Below are 14,766 nucleotides of genomic sequence, written 5' to 3' on the forward strand. Positions count from 1 at the left end.
CTGTATGTATGTATGTTCCTTTCCAGAAGCCTTAGAAGGTACAGAGCGTTTGGGTGATGTAATAGGGCTTGTAGAAAAAGCGTAAAAATACAGCGTACACAGAACAAAACCAAACTCTCGGGACGGTGACACGCCAAGAACTGGGATGCTGGAAAATTCTGATTCCCTTTCCCCGACTGTACGCATAGCCAGCAGCCAATCAAAATCGTGATTAAAGGAATGGGGCATTACGATTGGCCGGACTCGTTCCTCCAGCCGTGCTGTATTAAGACTTTCAGCATCCTCACACCGCGCTTTCCTAAACAACACTACGCTAAACAGTATTAGATATATTATTAACATTTTACTTTATTTAATTCATGTTTATATTTTGTAATCAATAATGATATTTTTATTTATAAATTACCTTATTTCAACATAAAAACAATTCACTATAAGGTTTGCGGATACCACGATATACCAGGAAAATACGCAAAAAAAACATTAGTTTTGTTCCAAATAAAAGTCTGCGGGAGGGATTACTGTATCATGATTCTCGAAGGACTATGATATGCAATATATCATGATGTGTAGGCTTGCTCACAAACTTTATTAAAAGTGTCATTAAAGTGTAATTAAAAAAGTTCTATTAATAACAAAGTTTGTTATTAATGCTTTTATTATTCGTATACAATTATTTGTATTCTTTTTAAAATTCTATTGTTTGTAATACAGAATTAAAATAAATGCCTTCATATTGTTTGCTTAAATATAAAAAATATTTATAAAAAAATTAAACAAATATATATAGATATTGTTACTGTTTTTTTTTTTTTTTTTTTAATTAATTACTTGGTTAATTTTTTTATAATTTTATATTTTTAAATGATTTGACATGGCAAGGCTGAAGCTTCTACTTGGTTTGAAATTTTTATTTCCAAATTAATGTAATTAATTATTTGAAAATATTAAAAATGAATTAAAAAACATACACATGATCACAGTATTGATACTAAATCATCATCATATCTCCCAGCTCTTGGAGTAAAGGCATAGGATGACCTGAAGTTTGTGCACTCCTCATACAGTGAGTTCCCAAACTTCACCATGTATAACGGACAGGACAAACCCTCTAGGTCTTTGTTACCTCAAGCTCACTTCGGAGACCGTGTGCTCTCTTTTATCCGGCCGTGATGCTTCCAATCTCTTCTCCTTCACCTTTTAAGGCGTGTTTTCTCGCTTCGCCACTATGACACAGAGGACGCATTTATTCCAGTTTATGAGACCCTGTTTTCTGCATACGCTGACTGACGGCCCAAACAGTATGTAGTCATTATCTTTAATCGCAGGTCTGTCGTTTTCATCCTGTAATCTGACGTAGAGGACATGTTAACGCACATGGACTCTCTTCTAGCATTTGGCTATGGTTTCACAGGCATCATCTCACAGTATGATGGGTTATAATCTTTGAAAGCTTGCTGAAATCACAGAGTGTAAAAACAGAATAACAGCCGTGTAACCTTTAGTGTCTGATTACTTTCTCTAGTGTTCTGTGCATGTGTGTTTCCGTCACAATGCACTCCTTGTGCAGTAAAACAGTCCTGTAAACACAATACGGTTCAGGCTCTAGATTTTAATCTGTGAAGAATAATTGTTGAGGTTGGATGGGAGCTGGTTTGGGTGTGAAACTAACACTTAGAGGCAGATGCTTGACCGGTATTGACCTCAGTGTTTATTGAGTGTGATGAACTAATGTTCTTCCACCAGAGCAGTCTTGTTGAAGAACATCAGACACATATGAATCTCTGTGTGACTTTACTGCAGTCACACTCTCTTCCCATCCCTATCTCTTCTTTTTTCATGCTGAAACTAAAAGATTTGAAACTAAAAGAATTCCCTGAACACTCTTGTCGTCGTGGTAACACTGAATCCAAATCTTGCGCCACGCATGTGTGTAAATTTGCACATAATGTACGTAAAAATGTGGATTGTTTACAGTTTTGGATACATGACATCAGTTCATTCAGAATCTGTAATCGAGTTGGATTCACTCATAATGGTGAAAATCTTTGCATGTAAACATCACCACTTCCATCTTGTGTTTTTACTTTCTTATGTCTCAGAGTCCCTGATGCTTCTCTTTCTTGCCGCTCGTATCCTGGATCATTATTTCCATAAACAGAAGCAGCTCTATACACACACACACACACACACATAGGTCTGTGGGTGAGAACCAGAATGGTATCATGCCTCAGTCTTTAGATCACTCAGTGGACCGCTGTTATATGGTTGATCACTTCCGATGTGACACTTTTGTTTGCGCACAAGCTTCATTTCCAGTGATGGCTAGTTTCGATATTAGATGAATGAATCTCATGAGCTAAAGTCTCATCTATCAACAGCTACGAAACTCTAGAGCAGTGTTGAGCAACGCATTAAATCACCATTTCGTCTTGATGACACGAGAAAAACTATTACAAACACGTAGACATTTAAAAGCAGGTAGATGGCTGCTTTCAGGACTTCATAATGATTTACTGGCTTCATGAGTTATTTTTTCTCTCTGAAATTTCACTTTTATTCAAACCAGAAAGCAATAAATTGTGGTTCTGCCATCTCTCATTTCATGGCTGTGGCTTCCACTGGATGTGGCTTGAATACCAGTCACACCTCTTCCTGGCCTGCTGTTTTCACGTCAGAGCTCTGTCTATCGTCACATACTTATTACGTGTCCTGCAGCAGCAGCAGCATCACAGTAACCCGACTGACTCTCTCTAATCTTCTTTTGCCAAAACTTGAAGCAAGCTTGCTGCCAAACTGCTTTAGGATATTTTGCGCCCCGGAGCCATGTGCATCAGTCAACAAAACATTCGTTTACAGTGAAATGGATTGAAATGGGTGACCTGACCGTTTAGAACATTGCAGGTCTGTCTTGGATGTTAATTCAGGTTATTTTTATCAGGTGCGTGTCTTCCTGATAAAAGATGTGTTGTGATGCCCAGAATGGATCAGTTGTGATGTATCCACTTATATAACCCTAATCTAATTTGATATATTTTTAGATTAGATTAGATTCAACTTTATTGTCATTGTACCCATGCGCAATGACAATGAAGTTAAATCTAATCTAATATCCAGGGTAGCAGGGATTTCTGCCAGCATTGCAATTTTGATGTAGCATGCATTATTTTTTTTTTTTATCTATTTTTGCATTTTACTCTTCCCAAAGCTGCATATCCAGTACCCAAAAAATGTATGCTGTTGAACTTTGTGATGGTATCAGTGTGTCAGTGTGAGCTCCTGTCATATGGCGTAACACTTTCAAACGCCCGAGCGATTACGAGCTGCTTAACCGCTCCAGGCTCTGCTCCAGAATTCCGATTAGCTAAACATTCATCATGTTGTGATTTGTGGAACCATCTGAGATGCTGGTGAAAGTTGCTGGTGTTACCACAAGAGGTTTGCACTGGCTTTTTGGCAGGTTTTACAAATCACCTGCTGTTGAACGGTGTCTGTCCTCCTGAAGCCAAAATATTTCCAATTTCGTTTGGCTTTAGAGTCATCTTCATTCATTATGTTAGATCCAGATTTGCATCCAGGCTTATAACTGCTAGCGTTCTCCCGCCATCCTTTTTACTAATTAACAGTGTGTCCTCTCGTATACTTATATTGCCAAAAGTTTTGGAACACTCCTCCAAATCATTGAATTCAGGGGTTGGGCTTGACCACTTAGTTCCAGTGAAAGGAACTCTTAATGCTTCAGCATACCAAGACATTTTCATGCTCCCAACTCTGTGGGAACAGTTTGGGGATGACCCCTTCCTGTTCCAACATGAATGCACACCAGTGCACAAAGCAAGGGCCATAAAGACATGGATGAGCGAGTTTGGTGTGAAGGAACTTCAGAGTCCTGACCTAAACCTGATATAACACCTTTGGGATGAATTAGAGCGGAGACCTTCTCGTCCAACATTAGTGCCTGACCTCACAAATGCTCTTCTAAAGGAATGGTCAAAAATCCCCATAAACACACACTCCTACACACTCACAGTCTCCTCTCTAATTCATCCCAAAGGTGTTCTATCAGGTTGAGGTCAGGACTCTGTGCAGGCCAGTCAAGTTCCTTCACACCAAACTCGCTCATCCATGTCTTTATGGATCTTGCTTTGTTCACTGGTGTACAGTCATGTTGGAACAGGAAGGGGTCATCCCCAAACTGTTCCCACAAAGTTGGGAGCATGAAATTGTCCAAAATGTCTTGGTATGCTGAAGCATTAAGAGTTCCTTCCACTGGAACTAAGTGGTCAAGCCCAACCCCTGAATAACAACATCTGAATTCAGTGTTTTGGAGCGGTGTCTCAAAACTTTTGGCAATATAGTGTAGATCAGTTGGGCTGCGTGCCCCATTTGTGGAGTTGATAGATTTTTGTGACCTTCATGTTTTGATATTTAAGGGGTTATAACCCATTTATAAGCCGTACTTTTCAAATTGCGATTTCGATTCAGAAATCAATTAATCGTTGAATCTGTGTTAATCTTCTGTAAGTCCTTGTTGATGTAAGAGCTTCATATCATAATTCCCTGACGTCTTAATCATATTTTACAGCGTGTCAATATTCAGTATCCTCGTATAATTCGAACGTGTTTGTCTTTACCTGTAGTTTTAAAGCAGTTTAATCGTAGGTGAAGCTCGTCAGCTGGATATATGGATGTTAATCACACATATAATCACTGCTGGAACGCTGTACACGTCATTTGTTTACTGCAGTAAGTGTACATCGCTGGAACAGTGGTTATGACCACTTCTGCGGGTTTGTGAAGCAGAGAATATTTGATTAGCTCACCGCTGTTGCCACTTCTCAGGCTTTAGGCTGGAAAACATAACAACACTTTAAAGGTGTAATGCATTATTACAGAGAAATGTATACGCTGTTGTTTTTTTCTTCTTCAGAGAGTGTCAAAACAGTCCTGTTATCTCTAGTACCAAGCAAACGTCAACAGATCTAAGCTAAATGTGAGTTATGTAAAAGTATTTAATAGCATAGCAGTGTTTACGCTGACTGTATGATTTGCTGCTCTATATGTAACACTACTAGATTTACAGGTACGTAGAACGTTTTAGTTCAGAAAGATGGAGTGGGAGGAGAAAACTGTTCCTGCTGCTCCTGAGTCACGCTGCCAGTCATGGAAGTCAGAGAGTCAGGTCAGAATAACGCTATATATATTTAATATACATCTACACGTAATACTCAAGCTCACATTTCAAACGTCATCAAGTTGCAGCTTTAGGCACAAAAGACGTCGGAGTACACGATGACAACAGAGCTCCAGAGTGTAAACAACACATAAGAGTGAGAGAGAGTCTGATACCGTACTACACTGTACTCTAGACAGAGTAGGGTTCAGGTGGGATAGCGCTTTAGCTTTTTTTTTTTGCCGAACAGTTTCAGGTATTAGTTTGTCGAGTAGGTCGCTAGAGATCTGACAAGGGTGTTTTTGAGTATCTTTAAGCCTCCTGCTTGTATGATCTGGGTCTCTGTTCCCTGATGTGGGTTTTAGTTAGAGTGCTAGCATTACCCTGCCTGTGGCCTTGCATTTCTTTGACAGGCTGGAGCCGAATAAAATGCAGATTAGATAAAAAATGACAATAGAACACAGAGGTTATGTTTTGGCTAGCCAGCTAGACTCTGTAGAAAAGGTGCTGTTTCCTGTGAAGAATGAGCACACTTGTATCTCAGTAGGTCAGCAATCATAGCTACTGCTGCTAGTTCAGGCACACACACACACACACACACACAAAACAAACCCTTGTTTTGCTCTTTCACCTGGTGCTCTGTAACCGTGTCTGTCAGACCTGAGGTACAATATTATATTGTGAAATGTCTGAGATCCTGAGCTGCTAACAGTGTGCAAGGTTTAGGCATTTTATTTAGCATGTATTATGCAACTGAGCCACAGCATTGAATACTGTCTGAATCTGTGCTGCTCTGAGCTGGATGATTAATCTGCGTGGTGGAAGAAAAGCAACCCACATTATAGAACATTCTTCCACAAGTGAGTTAACTTTTCTCCTATAAACACGGTACAAACACGATCAGAACCAAGTGGCATTTTCTGCCGTCTTAATGTCTAATCTTCATTACAAGATATTGCTAGGTATTCTTTTGCCTTATATCCCAGCAGCTTATCACAGCAGAAGGCTGAGGGATTACGAAGCCAGGGAGAATTAAGTTGAGTAATAATTATTACAGTATTTGAGCTGACTCTGAAACACTGCTGTCCTGTTTGAAGGGACACCAGTCTGTACTGTGGGATTGTTTTGTGGTTGATTTTCTTTTTTATAATAAAAATATCACAATCCTTGAACTGACTCAGAGTCACTAATATCTTAACTCTTGCCCATTTTTCCTGATTCCAGCATGAAATCAGCTTGAAAGAACTGACCCTTCACTTGCTACCTAATATTATCCCACTGCTTGACAGATGACACTGTAATAAGATAATCATCATTATTCACTTCACCGGTCATTGGTTTTAATGTTATGGCTGATGGTTTAGAGCTTTTTTCTTGTTTTTTTTATGTTCCAGACTCACTCAAAAATGGATATAAAGCAGATTTCACCTGGGGTGTGTGTGTGTGTGTATGCGCGCCCTGCTGGCTGAACCTTCTGCTACATTTTGGCTTTGTTTATCATCTAGTGAAATAGCTCCAAAATGAGGTGTTCATCTCCTCTGACTGAGTGCCACGATTTAAATGCCTGAATAGACTGAAGAATTATTCTATCTCTCTGTCTCTCTTACACCTCAAGCCAGAAACAAAGTCCTCCCAGTGTCTGAGTTACAAAATAATTGATCAATCGGTTAAAAGCTAAGCTAATCATTTTTTTTTTGTGTGTGGACAAACTATGAACGTAGTTTGTTTTAAATGTTGATAATGTTTAACTCCGAGATGGTGAGATGGAAAGCCATCAAGCTCAGCATCGTTCACCAAAACCAGCAGCTGGTATTTTCTTTCTCTCTTGAAGCGTTGGATTGAAACTGTATGTTAATTTAGCTTATTAATTCTTTGAGACTCTTGCTCTGTAGCTGTAGTGACCAAAGCAAAAGAGTGTCGCTACAGAGGAGGATCAGATTTTTCTTCCCTCACCCATATCCTGCTTTTAGTAGGATATTCATTCATAAACTTCTCTTGTCCAGTTGATCGATTGCTTGTGATAATGAACCGCTAGCTGAACCTGATGTATTTGGTGCAAATGAACAAATCACAGGACGTAGGATCAGCTCCTGGTCCTCGGTTTTGCTTGTATACTTCCTACTGTATAGATGTCATGAGCAACTCCCAGAGCTTTGCAGAATGGCGACTTGCCTGCCAATCAGGGCGTGAAACGACTCCTCTGAGCTTTCCTAGCTGAGTGGTCTGGCACAATAATGAGCAGCTGATAACAGTAGAGAGTTTTCCCTCAAATCCTTTCTTTTCTCCCGCTCTCTCTCTGATGGATTGCTGCTCTGTACCCTCTTGTGAACTGGACACATGGGCTCTTGTGATGGGGTCAGACGGAGCATCTCCGGAGCTTGTCTGGAACTCTGTGATCTGATGTCAGGCAGGAGTAAATACACTCTGTACAGTGTGTTCACATCAGACTGGCGTTGGGGAGAAAGGATACAGATACAGTGGAACCTCGGCATGCGAATGCTCTCCCTTACGAATTTTTTAAAAAATTTGCATCGACATAGGAAGCATTTTTGCCGTACGAACGAACCGAGCGCCGGCTAAGTTGCATGTACTTTCAGGAGCCGCTCGAAACTTGTTTGCTTCAGTGGAAAGCGAATCGAGTTTATGAATTTTATGATTTTCAATCAGTGAAAGCTGTTTCGAATAAGTCAACCCACGATACCAACGTTCAAAAGCTATGTGATTTTCCGCGCGCTTTTTTGTTGACAGATTGGTAGCATGGGTGATCTGTTCTATTTTCAGCCCATGTTTGGTGGCACGACTTCCTGTGAGGACCCTTGGAAATTGGTAATATTGCTAATATTTTCGGGTGGAACGGATTATCTGCATTTACATGATTTCTTATGGGAAAACTCATATCGCAATACGGATTTTCGCCTTAAGAAAATCTTAAAAAGAAACAACTCCTAGAGATCCCAGTTCTTCAAGGTGAAACGTTTCTCTATGTCCCCACAGTTGCTGTGAACACGTCATCCAGCTCGATCACTGTTGATGACCTTCCCACTTTTAACACAGAAAAACATATATATAACAAAATATACTCTCTCCCATAATATAATCTCTACTAACTGAAATAACCTTTTACTCTTTCGTAATCTGACTAGCTAGCGATACGCACAAGAAAAATGAAATCTGATCGCAGTTCGTACAGAACACACAGAATGCAAGGGCGAGACTGAATTAAACGATATCACACGAGCAGCAGTGCTCTTCTACTGAACATCACCACAGCGGTCATTCGCTGCCGGCACGAGTGCTTTTATACAGCAGCTCCAGGAACGAGAAATTCGTCCCGGCTTTCCTTTTCAGCTCTTCATCTGACGAGCTTTCAGTTTTTAATCCAAAAGTTGAAAAGTGTTGTTTGCCGTGTCTGCTGATGGTATTGTTAACTCTGCTGCAGTGACCGTTTCTCTTTCTGACGTTTGGTAGCAAATTAACGAGAAATTCAATAGCAGGAGAAGTGAAGACGGCAAAAGGTTAGACTTGGAATTCTATCAGTTACACATTTATACAGTCGCTATGTTGCTAGTTAGCAATCTGTGCGCAGTGGTGTTGACTCTGTTGTTAGCGTGAAAGTCAATGCTCTGGAAGCTGCTCTGTTTCAGCTGGGTGAAGAAAACAAAGTGCTGCTGCTTTGGTCTCTTTAGGTCGAGATACAAAACAGAGATACTGCATTGTGGGTAACGCAAGCAACTCATGATCAGCGTCTCATGAGACACATCGTGGTAATGAAAGAACTAAAAAAAATTCAGAATTTTATTCTAAAATAAATCTTAGACACTATTGAAGATCACATTAAGATGAACATGCTAGTTTTTCAGCGTGGATTTTTTTCCCCTTTAGTGTCAGAAATAATGAACAGCGCTTATTAAACAGGCAAAAATGTTTTCCTGAATATGAGATCAATATTTCAGCCTGCAGCACTCTGGCGCTCTGGTGTTAGATATCATTCAGACTGTAACACAGTGTAGGAGAGAAAATGTACAGTCCCAGTAGCAGAGCATGTTTCTAATAATTTAATGATCAGTTCAGATGTTTTGTGTGTTATAGCCCACTTACTGAAGCAGCCACTGAAAAAGTGCAGAAACGAATGTTGCATGCAAAAGCAGCAGTAAAATGCGCAGTGGTCTACAATGGGCTGAAAGGAAACATGATGTACCTGATCTGTGTCCATTGTCGATCTGACCTGTAATAGAGTCGAACATTGTGGGAATTGGTATATCTGTCTTTTTTCCTCGGGGCTTCATATCCGTCAGCGTGCTCTAGCCTACACGAATGTAAAAGCTTTCATTTATATGTAACGCCACTGCTTTCTGCATCAAAATCCTTACAGTTGTGCTTTGTGTCTCTTTGCTATGTTTTCTCCCTCACATCATGTAGCAGTGATTCAGTATTCAGCGCAAACTCTTAATTAATACATGTTGTGAATGAGAAGACATAAGTGTTAGCAGTTAGATGGCTGCCTCCTGCTGTGACTAGGAAAAAAAAATGCAATGCGTTAAGATGGATGGACCTCGGAGACTGATATGGAGCAGACATGACTGTATTTTAAGCTTTTTTTTTTTTTTTTTTTTGGAAGTGTGAAGGCGAGTAGAAAATAAACTGTCCGTAGCTGATAGCCTACATAAGACAGGAAAACAATCGTCCACAATCCACCATTTCAACAAGTAGTTCCACCATTTCAGGTTGAGATCGAGTAGAGAACTGCTTGAGGTGAGATTTTGTGATGATTCTGCACTGACGTTATCAGTATTATCAGTTTATAAATCAGTTGTCTAATGTTTACAATGTTCACGCTGGCTTTTTTTTTTAAGACTGCCAAAAGGGTTTGACCATAAAAAAAAAATCATTTTGTATTTACTGTCACAGTGTTTATAAAGCATTAGATTTGATTCTTGATGCACTGTAGGTCTATTCAGTCTTTGTACGATGAAAATTGTTACCCCAATATACTGATCAGCCATAACATTATGACCATCTGACTAATATTATGTTTGTCCCCCTCTTGCTGCCAAAACAGCCTTTACCCAATGAGACATGTATTCCACTAGATATCCACTAGATATAGGTGTTCTGTGGTATCTGGTCAATTTTTGCTTTGTGGCACAATGCATCATCCTGCTGAAAGAGGCCACAGCCATCAGGGAATGCCGTTTCCATGAAAGTGTGTACATGGTCTGAAACAATGCTTAGGTAGGTGGTACGTGTAAGAGTAACATCCACATAGATGGCAGGACCGAAGGTTTCCCAGTAGAACATTGCCCCAAGCCGGCTTGCCTTCTTCTCATAGTACATCCTAGTGCTGTGTGTTCCCCAGGAAAGTGACGCACCCGGCCATCCATGTGATGTAAAAGAAAACGTGATTCATCAGACCAGCCCACCTTCTTCCATTGCTCCGCTCGCTCCAGTTCTGATGCTCTTGTGCACATTGTTGGTGCTTTCAGTGGTGCACAGGGGTCAGAATGGGCATCCTGACTGGTCTGTAGCTATGCAGCCTCATACGCAACAAACTAGGATCCACTGTGTATTCTGACAGCTTTCTATCAGATCCAGCATTAACTTCTTCTTCAGCAGTTTGAGCAACAGTAGCTCGTCTGTTTGAACAGATCACACGGGCCAGCCTTCGCTCCCCACGTGCATCAGTGAGCCTTGGCCGCCCATAACCTTGTCGCCGGTTCACCACTGTTCCTTCCTTGGAGCACTTTTGATAGATACTGACCACTGCAGACCGGGAACATCCCACAAGAGCTGCAGTGTTGGAGATGCTCTGATCCAGTCATCTAGCCATCACAATTTGGCCCTTTGTCAATCTCGCTCAAATCCTTACTATTCCATATACAGTCCCAACATACATTGATGGAGCTTATTTCATTTTAATGAGAGCTGAACATTGACAGAAAGCGAGGGAGCCCCGTGAGTGCAGTCGAGATGTGGGGGAAGGGGCGGGGCTTTCAGGTAGTGACGGTTAATGTGGCAGATTTCAAAACACTGCACAAATGATTCAGGAGTCATATGTTGATTTGCTCATCTCTTTTGTTTATTGTGAAGAAAAATCATGCTTGTTTTAAGGAGAAGAAAACACTCTCGTCTTGTATACTCAGTGTATTTTTATCCCTGTCTGGACGAGATAAAATTTACAATAGGCTCCTGGGTTTGTTTCCTATTTTACAGGTGATCCTCTCTGACTTCATTACTGCTCAGATTGGCCATGACGCTGTTTTTTCTCAGGGCTTCTGTGAGAAAATTACAGACTGAATTACCTGCTGTTTTTCTCCAAACTCAGCAGTCATTTGATCGCTTTTTTGTTTTGTTTTTTAACACCCGTCCAGATGCACATGACTTTCTATGTAGATTTTTGCCTCACGTCGGAAATAAAGCTGTTTGCCTGCTGCTGTTTGCGGTGTTTAGTTTAGGATTCGTATAAAGTACACCCTGCTAAAAAAAAAAAATCACTCCTCCTGCGGTCATTTTATTGCTGTCTGCATGCGAGAGTTACATCACTGAGGGGACGTGTAACAAATGTATTACCCACATCCTGCTGATAAACTAATCCGTATAAGTTTTTTGAGTGATTAGTCACACTGGTGGTGATAAATTGTGGAGCTCCTGTATAAATTGCGTAAAAGTTGGTAGAACTGCTAATATATTACAATTTACGTAAACATTGCTGGATATCATGGCTAAAAGGATAAAATCATGGAGCGATGAATAAATCATTTTATCGCACAAGCCTACTCCCAGCATGTTGCATTGTATAGGTCTGAGATACACTATTTTGCCAAAAGTTTTCTGGCATCTGCCTTTACATGCACATGAATGTAATATGGAGTTGGCCCACCCTTTGCAGCTATAACAGCTTCAACTTTTCTGGGAAGGCTTTCCAAAAAGTGTGTTTATGGGAATTTTTGCCCATTCCTCTAGAAGTGCATTTGTGAGGTCAGGCACTGATGTTGGACGTGAAGGTCTGGCTTGCAGTCTCCACTCTAATTCATCCCAAAGGTGTTGAGGTCAGGACTCAGTCGAGTTCCTCCACACCAAACTCACTGGTGTACAGTCATGTTGGAACAGGAAGGGGTCATCCCCAAACTGTTCCCACAAAGTTGGGAGCATGAAATTGTCCCAAAATGTCTTGGTATGCTGAAGCATTAAGAGTTCCTTTCACTGGAACTAAGGGACCAAGGCCAAGCCCTGAAAAACAACACCTGAATTCAATGATTTGAAGGGGTGTCCCAAAACTTTTGGCAATGTAGTGTGTGTTTTTAATTAACGTATTAGAAAATCTTATTATCTTTATATTAACATTCCTATAGAGGACCTCATTGTTCAGTGATGGTTTTTACCTGTTACTGTGCAAGTGTTTTCAGGTTTGGCCTGAACAAAAGCTGTGGAAGTTTCTAGCACATTTAAGCAATGATGTAAGTGTGCTTATTATTTCTGAGCCCCAGACTTACTCAAAGATGTGTTGGCTCTGTGTTGGTCTTTGTGTCATGGCATGATGCAAAGCCCACTAAATTATTTTGCACGTACTGTAATAGTTGGCTTGTATTGCACATGCACAGCAGACCGACATCTAAAGGGAACTGGTGCTTTTGCCTTTTGTTTCGTGTTGCTCTAATTTTATAACGTTTGCTCTCGCTTTAATTTTAGAACTTTAAAATTTAATTTTAGAATGTTAATGAAACAAAACCTTAGTTCATGAAATGCCAGTATCTGTAGGCCTCATACAATCCAAGTAGCAGTTTTATTGGCCAACCTTTAATATACTATACTATTTTATACTATCCTGTTCTATACTACATATTTCTATTCTATACATCTATATGTATATGATGCTATTCTACAGAATGCTATGCTATATGATACTATACTGTACAATACTATGCTGTCCTACTCTATACTGCACAATGATATTCTAAACTATATACCATGCAATGATATTTTGTAGTATATGATGCTGTATTATAGAATGTTATGCTACATAATGCTATACTATTCTATGCTACGCAATGCTATTCTGTAGTATACAGTGCATTTACATTTCTGGCATTTTAGCATGCACCTTTATCCAGCGCGACTTACAATTTATCTGATTTTGTACAGTTGAGCAATTTAGGGTTAAAGTCCTTGCTCAGTGGTTCAGCAGTGGCACCTTAAACACTAAGCTACCACATCCCTACCAATGCTATATTATAGAATGCTATGCCTTATAATACTATACTAGATAATTCTATACTATACTATCCTCTTCTATGCTAGGCAATGATATTCTATATTATAAAATACTATACTATATAATACTATACTATCCGATGTTGTATTATAGAATGCTATGCCATATAATATTATACTATATAATTCTATACTATCCTACTGTATGATTGGCAATGATATTCTATGCTATATAATACTATACTATCCTAAACTATGCTACACAATGCTATACTATGTGATGTTGTATTATAGAATGTCATACTATACTATAATATACCATCCTACTCTATGTTGCACAATGATATTCTGTACTACAGAGTGCTATACTATATACTATGCAATGATATTTTATGCTATGCTATACTATTCTGTTCTGAACAATAATATTCTGTACGATAGAATGTTGTACTATATACTATACAATAATATATTATAAAATGCTATGCCATATACTACTCTGCTATATAATCCTGCTCTATGCTGGGCAATGATATTCTATACTATAGAATACTATACTGTTCTATACTATACTATACTGTCCTACACTGCTACACAATGCTATACTATATAATGCCTTATAGATTGCTATGCCATATAATACTACACTATTCTATTCTACACAATGCTATTCTATAGTATATGATGCTATATTATAGAATGATCTACTATTTAATACTATACTGCACAATGCTGTACAGTAATCCCCCGTTTATCTCCGGGGTTATGTTCCAAAACCACGAAACGAAAATCCGCGATACATGGACGCCACCCCCAAATGCATTTTTTAGTTTAATGCATTTTATTTAAGTGTTTAAGCCGTAAATGACCCTCCCACACTCTTTAAACACACACAGAAAACATTTGCAAGCATATAGTGAGATGAATTTTTGGTAAATTCGTAGAACTGTCACATTCATAGTGAGTACTGTATGTATGTATGTATGTATGTTCCTTGCCTTAAAAGGTCCAGAGCATTTGACATAATAGGGCTTGCAGAAAAAGCGTAAAAATACAGCGTACACAGAACAAAACCTAACTCTCGGGACGGTGAGACGCCAAGAACTGGGATGCTGGAAAATTCTGCTTCCCTTTCCCCGACTATATGCATAGCCAGCAGCCAATCAAAACCATGATTAAAGGAATGGGGCATTAGGATTGGCCAGACTCGTTCCTCCAGCCGTGCTGTATTAAGATTTTCAGCATCCCCGTGCCGCACTTTCCTAACACTACACTGTACAGTACCTGATATATATTAACATTTCATTTCATATTTCATTTCATTATTTTAATAAATGTTTATATTTTGTAATTAATAATTATATTTTATTTATAAATTGCCTTAT

General features: G+C 39.4%; 1 protein-coding gene across 2 annotated transcripts in view; it reads left to right on the forward strand.

Moving 5' to 3' along the window:
- atrnl1b (attractin-like 1b) overlaps window positions 1-14,766 on the forward strand; it is a 159,955-nt gene that overhangs the window by 2,191 nt on the left and 142,998 nt on the right. Inside the window, exon 1 of one of the 2 annotated variants that reach the window (XM_058406079.1) lies at window positions 5,906-6,033. The exons of the other annotated variant lie outside the window; for it this stretch is intronic. The gene's annotated coding sequence lies outside the window, so the exon portion shown is untranslated. Of the gene's footprint in view, window positions 1-5,905; window positions 6,034-14,766 lie in introns of those variants that run through there. 2 annotated transcript variants of the gene reach the window in all.

This window comes from Hemibagrus wyckioides, linkage group LG13 (assembly GCF_019097595.1).
Source record: "Hemibagrus wyckioides isolate EC202008001 linkage group LG13, SWU_Hwy_1.0, whole genome shotgun sequence".
NCBI classification, from domain to species: domain Eukaryota; kingdom Metazoa; phylum Chordata; class Actinopteri; order Siluriformes; family Bagridae; genus Hemibagrus; species Hemibagrus wyckioides.